Here is a 20,152-nt window from a genome sequence, read left to right as displayed (position 1 = left end):
GTCCAAACATCAACGTTCCCATATCCCCACCCTAAATCCTCTTATTAAATTGTGATTGATTTGGTTAAAATACATTCTCATTATTCTCTGTATCTAAAGCAAGCATATTACTGCAGGTTTTAACAACATTTTTTGAAATGGTGCCAAACAGGATTTGTCCTTGGCTACCCTTTCAGTTAAAACCAGGTTCAGCACCTACAGAGTTGTGCCAGCTGCTGTCACCCATTGTCAGCAACACATAAGTAGCCCAACGTGGACAACTGAGTGTGCTGGAGGAGACGATTCTGCCACTCCATGTCCAAGATGGAGGTCCTCAGTACATAGCCCAGTTAGCTGTTGCTGTGGACTGGAGGCAGGTTCTGCCATGAAAAATAGAACGCTGATCTTCTAAACACTCATGCATGCCCTTTTACTCCAGCCCATCAGTCATCTCATTGACTTAAATAAGACTGCTCACCTGCTGCAAGACAGGGATGTACGTAAGTACCTGGCTGAATTAGGGCCTTAAAGTGAAAAGAAAAGGAGTACTTGTGGCACCTTAGAGACTAACCAAGTCTCTAAGGTGCCACATGTACTCCTTTTCTTTTTGCGAATACAGACTAACACGGCTGTTACTCTGAAACCGGCCTTAAAGTGGACAGTCAGTTCAAAAGCATAACACAAATAATGGAAATATTTATTGAGAAATCAAGATGGTTGACTGGCATATCAACTAATACCACTAAGATCATAATCTGGGACTTACATAGCCCTTTGAAACCATTTGGAACTGAAGCACAAATTATATGAGGACTATTCCCAATCAGCAGACAAACCTTTAGGATTTCACATTGGAATACTAAAAACAAAATCTATGATTAAAAACCAAACATGCGGTTCAACTTCATGTATTAAAAATAAACCGGATGTGATTCATTTTACAGTAAATATGGTTTCATTAAGTACTGTTCCCCTACAATAAAGTAAGGGGGGGCAAATTCTAGAAAAAAATATTCTTCAAAGGATAGAGAGGAATTTTCAGTTGTGGATTTTATTTGCTACAGTTCTTCTGATTCTCTAAGTAAGAAACAGCCTTCTCCCGTCTTATCTGAGAAAAGGAGATAAGGACACAGCACAGTATTTTGAACCATCTCCTAGACTTAAACTCTGCTCTCGGGCCTCATTATTCCCTAAGGATATTGATAGAAATGTCTGTCTCAGGGATACACACTTTTTTTCAAATTATATAGCAAGTCTTTAAGAGAGGATATTTGTCTGTTATGCAGCAATATGTCTAGAAAAGGTATCCATCATGAGTGAGAAAAAATCATTAATTTTTAAACCTGTCAGTCTGAGCAGACAAAATGGGTACCCATCTCAGCACAGGAAAATATGGGCTGCTCATCTTCCATTAAAGTTTATCGCCATAAAGAGACCTCTGACATATTCTGAATTAGTTATTCTTTCCCAGCAGTTATTTTACTTTGTAACAAGAAGCTTAAACTTAAAGCTGGAGTACAAGTATTTTAACTCTCTGATACCAAAGAAGTGACAAAAACCTTTCATCCAAAAAACCAGAAATGTTTAAGTCAAAGCTGAAGTTGTTCCTTAGCTATGCCTAAAAGGAAGTGATGGATTTGATGGAATTTCATGACTCATAGCCTTGGTTCTTCTCTGTGATGCATTTTCACCTGTGACAATTGAACTATGAACATTCCATAAATGTAAAAATGAAACAGTGGCAATTGAAACCCCATACCATGTGGTAAACCCACCAAACTCAGCAGTTGCATGAACAAAAGTTTTGTTATCTGATGTGGTGACATGATTATCCACTTCTCAGTCATGAGTTTCCTTTCAGGCCTTGTCCTGGCAGCTCATTGCTATTACAACCTCGCCACTGATAGGAAGTAGAAGCATTCATGCTAATGGCCACATTATCCTCATTCTGTAATACAGAATTTTATGTGCATTAATAGATCAGATTATTTACTGCTACCATTTTGTTTTTACCTGTTCAATGAAAAATAAAAAAAAACCAAACCCTCACTTCCACTGAAGTAAATTGATATTGAAGCAACTAAAGGCATGACTATACCTACGGCTAGATCAGCACTGCTGCAATTGATGCAGCAGTGTTGATTAAGCGGGTCTGGTGAAGACCTGCTAAGTCGATGGCAGAGTGCTCTCTCATCGACTCCCGTACTTCAGCTCCCCGAGAAGTGTAAGGTGAGTCAGCAGGAGAGGGTCTCCCATTTACATAGCATGGTGTAAGTCAACCTAAGCTATGTCAACTTCAGTTACATAACGTATGTAACTGAAGTTGCATAACTTAGGTCGATTTACATCTGTAGTGAAGACCAGCCCTAAGATTGAATAATTAAGAATTGGGTTGTATTAGCTAATGGTTAAATCTCGACGAGATGTTTCCCACCATAGCCCTATGATTGTCCCTTTGTACGGCAAAAGGAAAAATTACTCTTGGATAGCTGGCAGCTTTCTGCTTAACCTTCTTGAGATAGCCCTACCTAGGACATTTTCTGTAGCTGACTGTCTAGGGGTTTGAATTCTTGACTTGAAAGGTATAGGACTGGGGCTGGGATTTTCAAAAGAACCTTTTGAAAATCTTTGAAAAGGGATTACAGCAGACCAACCTCCATGGAATAGCCACTATCGGGGGACATGAAACATACAGAACTTACTTCTCTTACTTGAGGAACTTCATCTCAAGTGTCTGACATCTTCCAGAGTTCTAGTCCCACTTGGGCGCCATATATACAGCCAATCCCAGTAAGGCTACAAGTAGAATATGAACCTAATCCTAAAAGCTCTTTAAACTATAAACACATTGGGGCAAGGATTGTCTAGTTTCTATGTTTGCTCAGAACATAACACCGTGGGGCCATAATCCTGCGTGGGGCCTTTAGCTACTACCACAATATACATATATAAATTAATAAGAAATTAATAAAATAATAAAATAATAATAAATAGCAACAACAGATAATAATAATAATAAAAGTATGACCCTCCACTTCTTGTTATTATGTTGATTTTACACTGTGCCTGCACCAAGGAATCCTCTCCCGGATCCTAAGTCCGCTCGCAGGAAGCAGTAGCAGACTCAAAAATCTGTAGCTCAGCTATTAGAGGAGGACACTTAACCTCTGAACAGTGGGTTAAATTCCCATAAGTATACAATAATTTTAGCTGTTTCCTATGGTAATGAAAATTAGAAGATAGAGAAGTCTTGAGTTACAGTATCTTTCTAATGCACAAATGCACAGAGCGAAAGGGCGGGTGAGCTAATATCTTTTATTGAACCAACTGGTTTCCTAGACACCCAGAAGAGTTCTGTGTGGCTTGAAAGCTTGTCTCTCTTATGAGCAGACGTTGGTCCAATAAAAGATATTACCTCACCCACTTTGTCTCTCTAATATCCTGGGACTGACACAGCTACAACTACAATGCATAATGAAAAGGGAGGCTTAGCAAAACATACTGCATTCTGTAATTATTATTTAAAGATTTTCTTATCAATAATAAATTCATTTTCTGAATATAGATACTGTACATCTATTGTTCTACCCTTGTAATTGCTGTGTAATTATATTGTGTTGGTACTAATGAAAAATTTTCAGTAAAGGAAAAAAGTTATAACAAATGGCAGATTTACAAAACAAGATGACAATTCATTGAAAAGATTTTCAAAGTTGCTGTTGTATTTCTGTTTAATAACTACATAGTTACTATAGCAATTGTATCATCATGTGGAATATATGTTCCAACATGATATGGTAATTGTGACTGGTAGTGACATTTGCTATGGTAACTGGAGTTCTTGAAAAACTGGTTTCATAATCTAAATGGTTCTCAGAAATAAATTAGCAAGGAAAACAAACACTCCCCCCCAATGTTAAGTCAATAATGTTTTAGTTGGAAATATCAATTGTAATTTGACATATTTCTAACCAGTTTCTGAAGTATAGCTCTGAATCAAAAGCTTTGATTTCCAATTACTATTTACTCCATAAGGTATTTTCTGTACCTTTTAAAAATAGCAAAAAATTAAAGACAAAAGTCCTGTATTCTCCTGTAACGAGGAAGAAACTAGAGCAATGCTGTCACAGCCTCATTGGCTATAGCTTTTCTTGTACAGCTTCCTTTCCATTTTCCCCAAGGAGAGGGTTCCACGGCACAGAAGAGAAAACTAATGGAAGCTGATGCATCTTAATATTTTATCAACTCCTACTGTGCTGTTGGTTGGAAGAAGTGGGAGGAACCTAGCTAATACCCCTACTCCACCCTCTACCAGCTCTGTCCTCACCTCTCTACACACTCCAACTCTCAGAAGTTGAAATCCTTAATGAGGGCTTTTTGTGGGGTCTTGGAAAAGGAGCATTATGCCACAAATGCATAATTCAACTTTTTGCTCCCTTCCTTCCCCATAACTTATAATAAGAGAGAATTCTCCACATTCTATAGCAGCCCAGAATTTTCCTAGGGAACTGCATTGCATTACTGAGACTACTCTAACATCCCATCCCTGACATGTCCCTGCCCTCACCTATACACCAAGGCTCTGAGGAGGGGTATCCTAGGGCAGATTATGTTGATCTGACACTATGCCTGCACCAAGAAATTCTCTCCCAGAGTCTTGTGGCATATTGGGCCCACGGTTGGGGACTAAGCCTGTACCAGTTAAGCCCTCAGTCATTTCTATTCCATACTGACTACAATGTAGTTAATACCACTCATGTCTTTATAGCTACTGGAATCAACTTTCCTGTTGCTCCTGGGAATTTTTCTGAGGCTTTGTTTCCTCAGACCAGTATGTGGCAGCTCTTAGTAGATGTAACATGGAATTTTATAGAAGCATTGTGATATTGTCTGCAGGGCTTTGGAGCTGTGCTCTGGCTCCAGAGCCCTGATTGTCTGTCTTATTATCTATCCCTTTCCTAATGGTTCTTAAGATTGTTTGCTTTGACTGCCATTGCACATTGAGCTGATGTTCTCGGAGAACTATCCACAATGACTCCAAGATCTTTCTTGAGTTGTAACAGCTAATTTAGATACCATCATTTAGTATGTACAATTTGGATTATGTTTTCCAGTGTGCATTACTTTGCATTTATCAATATTGAATTTCATCTGTCATTTTGTTGCCCAGTCACCAAGTTTTGTGAGATTCCTTTTTAACTCTTCACAGTCTACTTTGGACGTAACTATCTTGAGTAATTTTGTATCATCTTCAAATTTTGCCACGTTACTGTTTGCCCCTTTTTCCAGATCATTTTTGAATATGTTGAACAACACTGCTCCCAGTACAGACACGTGGGGGACCATCACTATTTACCTCTCTCCATTCTGAAAACTGACCATTTATTCCTACCCTTTGTTTCCTATCTTTTAACAGTTGCTGATCCATGAGAAGACCTTCCCTCTTATCCCATGACTGCTTATTTTGCTGAAGAGCCCTTGGTGAGCAACATTGTCAAAGGCTTTCAGAGAGTCTAATTACACTATATCTACTGGATCACTCTTGTCTACATGATTGTAGACAAGAATTCTAACAGATTGGTAAGGCGTGATTTCCCTTGACAAAAACCATGTTGACTCTTCCACAACAAATCATGTTCATCTAGGTGTCTGATCGTTCTGTTCTTTACTATTGTTTCAACCAATTTGCCTGGTACTGATGTTATGCTTATGTGTCTATAATGGCCAGGATCACCTCTGGAGCCTTTTTAAAAAATGGATGTCACGTTAGCTATCCTCTAGTCATTTAGCACAGAAGTAGATTTAAATGAAAGGTTGCATACCACAGTTAGTAGTTCTTCAATTTCATATTTGAGTTCCTTCCGATCTCTTGGCGAATACCCTCTGGTTCTGGTGACTTATTACTGTTTAATTAATTAATTTGTTCCGTAACCTCATGGAATTCCTCAGATTTCTCACCTTAAAAAGAATGGCTCAGGTGTGGGAATATTCCTCACATCCTCTGCTGTGAAGACAAATGCAAATGATTCATTTAGTTTCTCTGTAATGGCCTTACTTTCCTTGACTGCTCCTTTAGCACCTCAATTGTCCAGTGTCCTCTCTGATTGTTTAGCAGTCTTCCTGCTCCTGATGTACTTAAAAATGTTTTGCTGTTACTTTTTGAGTCTTTGGCTAGTTGCTCTTCAAATTCTTTTTGGCTTGCCTAATTATACTTTTACACTTGACTTGTGAAAGGTAATGCTCCTTATTTTCCTCAATAGGATTTAACTTCCAATTTTTAAAGGATGTCTGTTTGCCTCTAACAGCTTCTTTACTTTTTTTGTCCTCTTACTATGTTTTTTAATTTTGGCTACACATATAATTTGAGCTTCTATTATGGTGTTTTAAAAAAGTTTTCATGCAGATTGCAGGCATTTCACTTTTGGGACTGCACCTTTACTTTCTGTTTAATTAGCTTCCTCATTTTTGTGTAGTTCCCCTTTCTGAAATTAAATATTACTGTGGTGGACTTCTTTGTTGTTTTCCCCTCCTAAAGGGATGTTAACTTTAATTATATCATGGTCACTATTACCAAGCAGTTCACTGCCAAGAGATTACATGTAAATGTTTCTTGTAATAATGTTAATTAGCTATTGAAATGCTATTATAATTTAAGATACTAACCGCTTCTCTTCCTAAACATAGATTGTTTAGATGATGTATACCTGGAAAGGAGACTAAGCTAATCTTCATGACCAGCACTTCACTCAATGAAGGAAAAAACTGCTGAGAATCAGGGCCATTGTATACTTGTGGTGGCTTTTATCATGCTGTCTGGAGTACCTCACTACCCTGAGTGCCCACCTCAGGGCAGATTGTCAAAAACAGGTCAGACACCTCAAACTGGTGGTGTGTTCTAGAATTATATTTCACCAAGCCAACAACACATGTAAACTCCTGGATCACTGTAACAGTCTTACTCACAGACAGTCCCCTTAAACGCTCCAGTCTATCTTGCCACCCAGACAAACCGGACTTAGTAATAAATGTTCACAACAATCACATCACATTCAGGTTGCGTCCAGTCCCAAGAGATCAATCACTTACTCCAAATCAGTTGGTACCCTAGACCTTCAACCAAAGACTATGCCTGTAGCCAATCCCGTAATACATTTTCCAAAGGTTTATTAACTAGGAAAAAGAAATAAGAGAGTTATTTACAGGTTAAAGCAAGCAAACACACACGAGTTATCAAAATCCTAAGAGTGACAGAGTTGTAGTGATCTGTCAATTCAAAGTGTCTTTTGGGGCAGCCCCTGGGGATCTCTGGCTTCAGCTAGGTATCTCTAGTCCTGTCAGAGTTAAAACAAAAAAGAGGGAAATTTTTCCTGTGACTTTGTTTTATTGCCTTCATTCAACTCCAAGTTCATGGGATGAGCTTCCTTGTACTTAGCATTTCTCAGGTGCAAAAGTCCCAATAACCAGTTGTGATGTTCCTTGATGGCCCATCTGATTTTGATAGTCCTTCTGGATTGGAGGGCGAGAGGGGATGGGGAGAGATGATTCCCATGCCTGGGTTCTTAAGTTCACAGCAAATACTTTCAAAGTTATAAAGCAAAGTGTTCATATTTTCTTATAGTACGGAATACAGACATTACAAGTGAGATTAACACATGCAGCAATTTACAAGCATTTCGTGGAGTCTAAACAACACTAAAAAACATTCTTATAAGACTAATACTGTTTTGAGCAAAACTAATGTACAGGTGAACTGGTCTGGTGTCCAGCCATGAGTTTGTTAGTTCTTTGCTAATGCCTGCAGTCTTGGCAAGAGCTGGCATCAAGCCTGCCAGTGTCAGTTTTCTTGTGAAAAACCCTTAAACATCCATTTCTCAATTCTTAGCTTTTTCAACATATGAAAGGCCTGAAAGCAGTCTTGTGTTCAGTTTTTCTTCAGGATCTGCAGCAGAGCTGTTTTCTTTAAGGCCTGGGTGGATACAGTCCTTAGGTAAAAGCCAAAGATATTAGAAGGGTCTGTAAAAAATGGTCAATGGGATGAAGGTGCCTGGAGAAAGGTGGACCTGGAGTAATTGAGGAAGGGTGAGAAGCTTTCAACATCTTTAAGGGAAGCAGAAAAGGGAAAAACTGAAAAGCTCTGAAGTTAATCCTTAGGCAGCCGCTATTTTTTCATACCACTTTTGAAAGGATGGGATAAGGAGGAAGCGGACAAGAGTCCATGGTAGCCTGAAGGTTAAGAGTGAAAATTCTAAAAAAAATCACAGATTTATTTGCATGGTTTATTTCTCAATACCCCTCACTATGCACTAATAATTTTGTATTAGAATGCCTGATATCCAGACTGAAGATTTAATAGTATTTAATCACATCTTTCTGAGCACTGTCAAACAAAAGTCTCACATTGTATACTCTGCATATGTTATTTGTACAGGCAATGCTTGGTGTCTTTCTAATTTACCACTGCTGCTTCTGCATCAGAGCTGTTGACACTTGGCAATCAAAATTGCACTTATCAAATCTGAATACATTACAGGGCTAACTCACATTTGGACTATTAAGAGAAAAGACTTTTAAAAATTAAAGGAAAAAAATCAAATGAAATTCAGCAGCCATGCAGATTTATAACATTCAAGGCAACTTGAGTATTACATTTCCAACATTTGTTTCTGGTAAAGTGTAATAACTAGAAAAAAGAGGAGCGAATAATGCAACATAGTAGATGAGACTATGAGGCTAAGGTGTTGCCACATTTCTCACTGTTGGCAGTTTGGAGAAGGAAAAATAAATGGCTTGGAGAGGAAATATAGCATAACTTTTCTAGATGTAATTTTTGCATTAGTTTGTGTTGTGCATGAAAGCTAGCTTATATATGTAAAATATTATGTTTAGTCCTATAATGGGACATGGGATCCAACCAGAACTGCAGATCCTAATAGCCAGGAACTTTGGGTTCATGTTCGAAATACCTACAGAGCCCAATCTTGCAGCCAACACTCTCTTGTCATTATAGAATCATGTTGTGAAGGGTTGGGTCACAGATATCCCCTTGGGACTGCCACCTGATATGCTGGGACTACCTCTGAGCCCGTTTTCCCTGACAGCTTGGGACTTCAGTACCCTGCCTTGTGAGCCAGACACACTAGCCTGCTACAAACACAGACCCAGGTCTGAACCGCATCCCCCAAAAGCTGCAGGCTTAACTGAAAACAGCTTAGGAAGTGCTCCTGTCTCCAACACCCAGATACCCAGTTCCCAGTGGGGTCCAAACCCCAAATAAATCCGTTTTACTCTGTATAAAGCTTATACAGAGTAAACTCAAATTGTTCGCCCTCTATAACACTGATAGAGAGATATGCACAGCTGTTTGCTCCCCCAGTAATTAATTACTTGCTCTGGGTTAATTAATAAGTAAAAAGTGATTTTATTAAATATAAAAAGTAGAATTTAAGTGGTTCCAAGTAGTAACAGACAGAACGAAGAAAGTTACCAAGCAAACTAAAATAAAACATGCAAGTCTAAGCCTAATACAATAGGAAACTAAATGCAGGTAAATCTCACCCTCAGAGATGTTCCAATAAGCTTCTTTTACAGACTAGACTTCCTCCTGGTCTGTGTCCAGCAATCACTCACACCCCCGTAGTTACTGTTGTTTGTTCCAGTTTCTTTCAGGCATCTCTTTGGGGTGGAGAGGCTATCTTCTAAGCCAGCTGAAGACAAAATGCTGGGGTATCCAGGGCCTTATATAGTCTTTCTCTTGTGCAACATCAGAGCCACAAGATAGGGTCTCTAGCCACCTGGGCAAGTCACATGTCTATGAATGATTCAGCTTTTTGCAGGCCGACGCCTTTGTTTACATGTTAGTTTGAACGTTCCCAGGAAAACTCAGATGTGGATTGGCGTCCTCCCAAAGTCCATTGTTAGTTAAGTACTCCCAATTACTTGAATAACCCCTTCACACTATGTTGGCCCAATCTGCCTTATGTGCTTCCTACAGCAAACACTTTAAATACAAGAATAGAGCCAATGCTCATAACTTCAGAGATAAAAATGATACATGCATACAAATAGGATGAATATATTCAGTAGATCATAACCTTTGCAAAGATATGTTACATGGCATATCTAGCATAAAACACATTCCAGTTATGTCATATTTACACTCATAAGCATATTTCTATAAAGCATTATGGGTTGCAACGTCACACATGTCTCAGACAGTCTGAACCAAAAAAGCTGGTCTTGAGCCACTGCCCACTCCTCCAGCATCTTGTGGAATTAAAAATCTGAAGTCATATTGGTAGGATCCATGTCTAATTATGTCATTGTTATATTTTGTGTCATACAACACAGTTCTGCCCACAGGCAAAAGAGATGTGAATTGCAGTGTTAATGCTATCACGTCCCTTTTGGTCAGATGGAGTGCTATAGAGTTCACTCAGTCCCCTGTTGAGGTCAGTCAGCTCCTTTTGCCTGAGTCTCAACGGTAGTCCCATTCTGGGCTATGAAGAGTGCCAGTTTCAGTCCACTGGGATGTACAGTTTTTCCCGTTATACTTGGTGGGGCAGTTGGTCCTGATACTCAGACAGTTTGGAAATCCCTTCAGTCCATATGTCATTGGTCCCCAAACTTTTCAGGGTCACTTCCCTCCCCTTACTCGTCTGCATCCTTCCCCCCAGAACTGGGAGAAGGGCCACGGTTCCCAGGAGGAGGGACATGGACAGGGGTAAGGTGGGGGCAAGGCTGGGGCTGCAGCTGGGGGCAGATCTGGGGTGGGAAGCAGGGCTGGGGCCGGGTGAGGAGCCATGGCCCGGGGCCGGGCCAGAACAGAGCTGGGAGTGGAGTGGGTCTGGTTGATGCTTCCTCCTCTCCCCCCATGAGGGGAGGCTTAGGCCCCCCACACCCACGCACTCCCCCCAAACCTAACTCCACACCTCCTAGGGGGGCATACCCCACAGTTTGGGGACCTCTGCCTTAAGTCTCTCAGGGGTCAGTAAGGGAACCCAGGCCCACCCACTCCACTGGGGTCCAGCTCAGGGCCCTTAACCCAGGCAGGTGTAATCAGGCCTCAACAACATCTGCTGTGCCATGAGTTCCTTCCTACCTCCCATGGATCAGTAGGCTTCTGCAGCCTGTCGATCCGGTTGTCCCTTCTCTGGGGTGTTGTCTCTGGGCGGCTTCTCCATAGCTTCCTGGCAGAAGGAAGAGGTAAAGTTCAATGTCAGAGATGAAAAATTAGAACAAGTGGAAAAATGTGCATACCCATGAGGACTAGTATTGAAGAATGGGAATTGTGAAAATGACATAAAAAATAAGAATCCGACTAGCCACTACTGCATTTGGGAAAAAAGCTCTGCAAGATCTGGAAGGCTAAACACATTTAGATAAAACCAAAAAATCAGCATCTTACAAGAAAACTGTATGGGTCGGAATGTTGGAGTATGAAGAAAGCCAATGAATGGAAGTTATTGATCGCAGAAATGAACTGGCTGAGAGGGCATACTGAGAGTTTCAAAAATGAAGTGATAAGAAAATGGCTGTTAAAGAAGACTCAAGAAAGACTGGATGACTTGGAAACATGTCAAAAATTGACCGAGAAAGGGGATCATGGTTATACATATCAGAGTGCAAGGAACTAGAAAAAAGGAAAACCATTGGATAGACATGGTGAAGCATGACATAGAACAAAAAGTTTTAAAGATAAATGAAACAGTGAAACTGATACAAGACAAAGTGGTGGAAAGATTTGGCCCTATTGTCACTGCTGAGCTGACAGATGGGCATTAAAGAAGAAGAGAAGAAGTATTACCAGGTGCACTTGCAGTGTACCTGATTATATTTAACAAAACTTATGTGTTAAATGAATAGAGACACTTACCCACTGGAAAGAATATGAAAATGAACAAGCAAACACTTCTATAAGTAAAACAGACATGCAGAGTGCAGATCACCCAGCACTGCTTTACTTGCTCTGGGTGACAGGGCAAATATTAACCTGCACCACGGTTGAGTGATTTTTGTCCACAGCAATATCAACAACATTCTGTTCTGTTTTCCTCCCTCACTGCCTGTCAACTCCCACTGAAATTTTCTATATTTCAGGTGCTGACTCTGGTTTCCCTTGACATAAGTCGATGATTTGTGTCCCATTCAATTTAGTTCACGTGAAAATACTCATAGCTCCTTGCCATATGTCAATGGATGATAATTGCATTGATCCATCTTGCAGAGGGCTAGGAAAGGGCAGCGTTCTGATAACTACGTAACCGGAGGCTGCTGCTTGTTAAAATTAGTAAATTTGACCGTTTGACTGATTTGATTCCAATCAGCCTTGACAAAGCTATGCATAAAATAGGGAGGGTTAAATGTGCCAATAAATGAATTACCTTTATGTAACATTCCTGGTAGAGATATTGATGAGCATGCTATGGAACCTGCAGGTAAGGCAATTTGCCAACATTGCCTCTCCTTAATAGGATGGATGAATGGTTCAGGTAAAATAAAGAACCTGCCTAAACCTTCATTTAGTATCTGAGTATTTCATTTTTAAACTTAATGTTCTAAAAAGCTCAGTAAACTTTTCCATTACCATTGTCTTTTGCCACCTCTATGCTGTAAGATTCTGTCCAGGAAAGAAAGTAGAGATACCAAATATACCAGGAGAAAAACTATCCTTATGGAATTTCCAGACCAAAGAGGTTTGGATAAGTTTTAATATGATTTGGACAGCCCCCTAAAATTTTCAGTACTTTTGGAACTTAATCTTCAAACTTTATCATCTCCTGTCACTGCTTCTTAGTGCATGCAGAATTTTCACCATATTCAGATACGCATGAGTCACTATTTCCAGAGTTTCAGAGAAGTTAAAGATGAAAAAGTGCAGTTCATCTCGGTACCATTGCAGGATAGTCTCTAGTATTTATCTAGTCTCCAGGAGCGAGGTGGCTTCCACCACTTTAATGGGGTAGGGGGAGGGAGGTTATTCTCCACTTTAATAGATATCTTTCTTAGGAAAATATTTCTGATATTCTGCCTATCTTTTCCCTTTCTCAGTAGAGTCAGGCTCCAAAGTCTTCCTGATCCAACACTAATTCCATAGTGAACATTTCAACATGAAAAATACTGACTGGCTGGCCCTGAGAAGTCATTCATCTATCCCCATGGCACTAGGCCATGTTCAAATATTGGAACCCATTTTAAGGATGATGTAGCATGTCCCGCTCCACTGGACACTACTGGAGGAATCTCCCCTGCATACCCTCCCGCACAAGCTAAGGCATCAATGCCCCAACCTGGCCCTATTTTCTTTGTTCCTCCACTCAAAGATTTCCAGATCATTGTTGGTGTTTTTCCATTTCCATGCAACATACAGAATCTGAGCATTCAGAGATACCCAAGACAAATGTTTTGAGCCAGAGTGAATTCAATGGTAATTGTAACCTTTTCAGTGCCTGTCTATTATGCAGGTAGTCTATTGTATTGAGAGTCTATAGGAACTTCAGAGTACTTTAATACAGCTAAAGGTGCTTTTTTCTTCACACTAATCTTCCTTTTCTGCCTGTTTGCTGGGCGTACACAGAAATGGTCCTTTCCTCTTCTTAATTTTGATAATTTATTAAAACTTTCTTACCACAAAGGAGGGAAGATGAGCTGGAACATGTGTTTTTGCTCTATAGAGAATCCTCTGAAAAAAGCCAAATAGAATGATTGTTGCAAAATCCATTATTCATTAAACTACTTCAGAACTTTTCTCATTAGATGATGAAAGAGGCAATGAAATTGCCTCTCTTTTAAAAGGGGAAGTGGGGCTCACTAAGAGAAATTACTGGCAATTTCCCTCTTTCTCTGAGGTACCTACAGACCCAGCAGACCTAAAGTAATAGTGGAGACACAGGTAAAAGCAGGACTCTAGCAAAACAGAAGATGAAGGTGGGAAGTTCTATCAGCCTATGATGCCAAATGTTCTATAAGATGTGTGATAGGATAGTAGGTTTAGTGCTGCAAAAAGTTATCACACAGATGTCTCAGGCAGTTGTATTAGGTGACCTCTTAGTCACTGTGTAATAGGGTCTGGAGGTGCATCTCTGTGAGCCAATGAGTGGCCAGCTGAGCTGAATGTGTTAATTTATGCTTGGTGAATCAGTCGTGCTTGAATTATAACTAGACTCAACACCTATTTGAGTGTGTAGGACCCCTGTTAGGACTCTTTAAAATATGAGGGAAATGGCCATGCCCATAAGTGTGCCCCTTTACCACCCCATTCCCTCCTTCCCATATTGGTGCACAGTGTCTATTATGTCTCGTTTGAAAAGGCTATACATCTCACTTCATCGGATGCATCCGATGAAGTGAGATGTAGCTCACGAAAGCTTATGCTCAGATAAATTGGTTAGTCTCTAAGGTGCCACAAGTACTCCTTTTCTTTTTGCGAATAACCCTTCCTACATCCCTGGGAAGCAGGGCAGTTCTAAGTGTATTTTACAGATGGAGATGCTGAGGCAGAGAGAGATTAGTAGCCTGATTTTAAGGATTGCCAAGCACCTGCAGGTCCAATTAATTTAAATCAGAAGCTGGGGTGCTCAGCACCTCTACAAATCATGGTATGCATAGAGCTGGGTGAATAGCCGATTTTTTGGGTCAGTTGGCAATTTCAAATACTGGAAACATTAGTTTTGATTTCAACCATTATTATTAATTATTATTATTATTTTACAATCAAAAACATTTTAAGGAAATGTTGAAACAAAAGTTATTACAAGAGAAAAAAAATCAAATCATTCTATATTGAAAATGTCAAAAGGTAACATTTTGATTCCTTTCCCCCCTCCCCCAACTGAACAATTGGACAAAAATCAACACAAATTTGCAAAATGTTGCAGTTTCACCAAATCTGCATTTTTTCACTGAAATAAGTTTTGAATGAAAACTTTCACTCAGCTCTTGTCACGAGGCCCCAATTCTGCACTCTGACTTACAGCATATGCAATTTCTATTGATTTCAGTGGAAGTCATATGAGTGTTTTTCAGAGCTGTGCATTGCACATAAAATATTACTAGAACGGCATCAAATGACTGTTAATTTTAATGTGGTAATTTCCTTAAGGGCAAATTGTGCCAGGCTTTGTCACTTTGCTGAGTACTAACTCTCAAGCTAGTAGCCCTCACAGTTTCAATGGAACAATTTAAGGAGTGCAGTGCTATTCACAGTGAGTAAAGGTGCAAGAAAAGGGCTGTCAGTGATCAGTAAAGCCTTTTAAATGATAATTAAAAGCCAGATAGAGGGAATAGGCCCCATCCCCTTGTAAATAAATAAGTTTTGAAATAATGCTGATCCTGATTTCTTACGATTATTTCAGTTGGAAAACCGGAGGTTTTTTATAAGAAGCAAACACAAACATGCTCAAGGGCATCTAGATTAACTGTAACTATATATTGGTAATTAATTATGGGTTTATTGATGTACATTTAAGTCAGGTAAGATGCAACTTACTTGATTCTCAACCTAGGCCCATGGGGAAATAAACATACTTGTGTTCTAATGTGTTGTACTGCTCAGTGGCGAATTGACCAGGCATCGTATTTTTGCTGTTTTGAGATAAAAGAGATTGTAGCAGTCTAAGAACACCAGCACTATTGACTAGTTTTGTGTCGAACTGGAGTGAAATTTTCAATAAATGTTGAATGTCTGGAGGAGAAAGCACAAGGCAATTCTTGAAGACGATCATAAATTAATGCATGAAGATTGGTCTGCTATTCCTTCCCATCCTTGGGATAATAGAGAAGGTAAGATGCTTATAGTAAGTGACATGAAATTGAATTGTTAAAAGAAGAAAATTAGGATAAACCAGAGACCCATGACCTCTTAACTCATTGGTTAGAGTGAAGAGCAACTGGTGAACAGGTGATTAATCAAAATGTACAGTGTACAGGAATCTCATTATTTGCTGACTGCGTTTCATAATTTCAAGTTTTGTCTGAAAGATTGAAACAAATTTTCAGGTAGGGCCTGATCCAAAGTGTATTGCATCCAATGGGGTCTTTCAAATTACTTCAGTGAATTTCAGACCAGACCCTTAATGGAGATTAGAAGAGTAAAATGGTATGCAAGGGATACCCCCATTTTTGAGTAGACCACATATCAACAGAGAGACTGCCTCATTGGCCATCTTCCCTCCCATTTCCAGTTCTGCAAATTACTTAACTTTTCCTGAGAAATCAAATACCATTCCTATGGCAACTACAGTTACTCACATGGAAAATCAGTATCAGCAACACATGTGGTTTTAGTGGTCATTAATGCGACTCGGCAGGTGTAACCATGGAGGAGGGGCCAGGATCAGCTGGCCAGCAAGATCTCCAGGCTGACAGTGTGATCCACGGATCACAGATTGCAAACTTCCACTCTTTTTCCACTCTGCTTTGAAAATATGCTGTACTCTTCTTTTTAAATGTATCTATAGATTAAACAAACACTCCTGTCATACTAACACAGTTTAAAATATACCTACACTTGAAATTTATTTTTTTGTTCATAAGTGACACATGAATAAATGGACATTGATTATGTCTACCTTTTTTCTATTTTTGATTCCTTTTCTTTTGCTCAGATTTATCAAATTGGCCATCTCCAGGCACGCTACTAATAAAATGACACTAAAATAAATCACTGTATTGAGTTTACTCCTACATGTTAATAATGGGCGGGATTTTCTATAGCACCTGTGGGATTTGTGCTCCTAAATATTTTAGGTGTTTGTGAAAATTCCACCTATATTTGACAAATTCAATGGAACCAGTACAGCGGAAAAAGGCTAAACTTATTCATATTCAGGGAGCAATGAGTCTTATTGTCATCTGAATTATTTATTGGTCAGATCTGCTTTTCTCTTATTTATTCTGTTCTATACGAAATATCTTGACAACAGTATATACAGCATGGTCTCATGTAATCTACCAAAGAAGAAAGTCTGACAATTTAATCCCCAATGAGGTAAATTCAGATCCCCCAAAAGCAACAATGTCATATATTGCACTTATATTGCCTTAGCAAAACTGGAAGAATATGGATTTTCTCCTCTTCTCTGCCTCCTATATTCCAGAATATCTTTTTGCTTCCAGGCTGCCTGCATAATCCTTTACTTATGTATAGTGGATGTAAAAGTTACTATTAAGGATTTGCAAAACTACCAGAAGAATTAATGAAGGCAATGGAAATGTTCTTAAATTATAGTCTGAAATATTTAAGGATTTGAAAAGGGAGGCTAAATTTATGTTGTAATGCCAATTCCAGAAATGCAGTCAGTTTATCATGAGTCATTTTCTGGTAATCCCTGAAGTATGGAAATTATACTTTAATATCATTTTCCATAACATTGACTTTGCAATGGAGAAAAACGCTGAGCCTGATTCACCACTCAATTACATAAGTGTGATACCTTTTACTTCGATGGAGTCACATTGGCATAAAATTAGTATAACAGAGTGCAAAGTCTGACCCACTCTCTCTAAATAATTAGACCAGTTAGTTCTTAAGCTCTTTTTTTCTTTTTGCAATTCAGAATTTCTTATAATCTAAATGTACTGGCGAAATTATCAATGGGCACTACTGAACAATCCTAATCTGGATTCAACAGGTTGAACTCCACTTGAAGGGTCTACTAGGAAGAGAAAGTTGTTTCTAATATAACATTAGAAAAGTTTTTAAGAGAGTGACACATAATAATTTACTAGTGCTAGGACAGGGGGAGAAGGCTGCAAAGGGCAGTGATTATAAGAACACATTCAGGAAAAGCCATTGATACTGTTGCAGGGCAAGAATGCCCCATCCCCTTATGGGGTGGGGTAAAGGTTGTTATAGCCTTGCTACTAAATCTGCCCAATCCGCCTTAGTCTCAGGGTACTTTGGCCCAACATCCACAGTCAAAGGTGGCTGCCCTCTCCTTCGGGGCTGTGTGGCCTAACAGCCAGAGCCAATAAGGCTGCCCACCTCAGCAGGACTGTGTGGCCTAGTGGCCAGTCAGGGAAGTGGGTCACCACCTGGGGTGCATGGTGGCTGGGATAGGGGGACCTGGGCCCTCCCTACCCCACTTGGTCCAGAGCAGGGCCCTGGCAGGGGCGAGCGTGCTCGTCACTCAGTCAGTGGGGATCTGATTAAAACTTGCTGATGCCACCCAGTGCAATGACTAGTCCCATGGGCTACTTCCTATCCCTGATGCAGTGGTCTGGTTTCTTTGGGCTCCTTAGCCTGTGCGGCTCCTGGTAGCTCCAACCTTCTTTGGGTGTCTGCAGGTATCAACCAGGATATTGGTGCCTCTGACTTCCATGGTCTGGGGCTTCCACAGCTTCCAGGTAGAGCATCTTCCTCATTCCTCAGTGGTCAACCTCAACTGAGCCAAGCTGCTCCCTTTTATACCTGGCTTCCAGCTGGAGCACGCCCAGCAGGGTCGAGGAGGCGTGGCCTCCATGGCCCATAGGGTGGAGTTAATCCCTGCAGGGTCAGTGCAGGGCAAGATGCTCTGTCACAGATACATAGTTGTCTATAATTGCCCAATGCTATTCCTCTCCCACCCCCAGAAACAGACACAGGGGGAACAGAATAAAGATTACTCATGTCCTAGTTAAATGTGGCACAGAACTTTTTATCTCATACTTAGGTAAGGCCAACAAACAAATATTTTACCCAAGGACAGGCAGTGCCTCTTTCATGAAGACTTATCCCTTTCTTCCAAATAATATTCAAAAAGGAATAATATGAACAGATATAAAGGAATAACTTTGGCCCTAACAAGCAGCTGGAATGTGGTACAAGCCTGTGGATTGTTGCTGGCACACTTGACTGCAGGAGGAGAGTAGTCCCAGGTTCAAAAGTAGCCGACAAGCAGTAGTCCCTTGTTATGAAGTCATCTAGGTTTTTGTCATCTTCCTCTGTTGCTGTTTGCTGCTATTCAATACTTATTTCCATGGCATGAACACTACTTTTCAACTTGTTTTTATAATGCGCTTAAATAGATAAATCTATCCAGGAATAAACCAATGTATTTAGAGCAATAACGACATGCCTTGGAGCTGCTACGTACAATATTTATATAAGGATTCTTTTCCCCGACAATAATAGCATTGGAGACATTCAGTGAGCGTATTGAGTACATTTGGTAGGTAGTCTCAGGGGTCAAGGCTCCTGCATCAATGCTGTGTCAGTGTTTGGTCAGGCTTTAAAGCTCTGACAAAGATCTTTACACTTTCTGATAGTGCTGTATAACCATTTTCCGTCACTAAACTTTATTGACTCCTCTGCATCCACTTCCATCACCTACGACAGTTCTGGCCTAACAATTTGGAAGAAGATTATTGAGCTGATTCTTCAGGGTACTACAAGTGTAGGGTCCAGCATTCTCATCGCTTGTTCTGCTTATAACCACCCACATTCTATTTTTTCTCTCTTTCTCTCATCATTGAAATTCCAAGCACTTAGAACATTTTATGAACCCTAAATAATTATCTGTCCTATCACACCTATTGAATAGATTAAGTATACACCCTCATTTTAGAGAGACGGGAATTAATGCAGAAAGGTAAGATTACTTGGCTAAGGCCACATAGGAAATCAGATTAGAACAGAGGATTTGCTTGGTCCAGTAAAGCATACAACCTCTTGAACTATTAACTACACCTGCATCTGGCCAGAGGCTGCCTGCTCAGCAGTTAATCCATCTCTCCTGCCAGTGACGGGCACCTGCAGTTAAGAAGCGTGTTGTGATTTGCCTAGCTTCACTATTGCAGGCTGTAGAATCCTCCCCTGAACTGCATCCAGGGCTTTCTCCACCCCACAAATCAATTAGTTTCAAGGGCCACAGAGGACATTTTAAAAGAGCAGTATTCCAGTATTGTTCTGCTGACAGCTCCATCCTTGATGCCGCCACGAGAGACCCATGCATCTCAGCCATTTAGTATAATATTGCTGGAGGCAGCAAATTGGCTATCTGAAACGGTTACTCTGTCTAGCTCTGGGAATGGGCATTTCAGCAAGGGAAGTAAACTGTTTGGGTCATATCTTTAGAACCCTGCAAATCTGCAGGTATCCGCTTTATATCCATGGACCATTTTTGTGGATAGCTGCTTGGATGCAGATACACATTTTGTATCTGTGCTGGGCTCTGATGGTAAGAGCTGGGTGGGCAGC

This window comes from Natator depressus, chromosome 9 (genome assembly GCF_965152275.1).
Source record: "Natator depressus isolate rNatDep1 chromosome 9, rNatDep2.hap1, whole genome shotgun sequence".
NCBI classification, from domain to species: Eukaryota; Metazoa; Chordata; order Testudines; family Cheloniidae; genus Natator; species Natator depressus.
Note: the sequence above shows the minus strand (reverse complement) of the source record.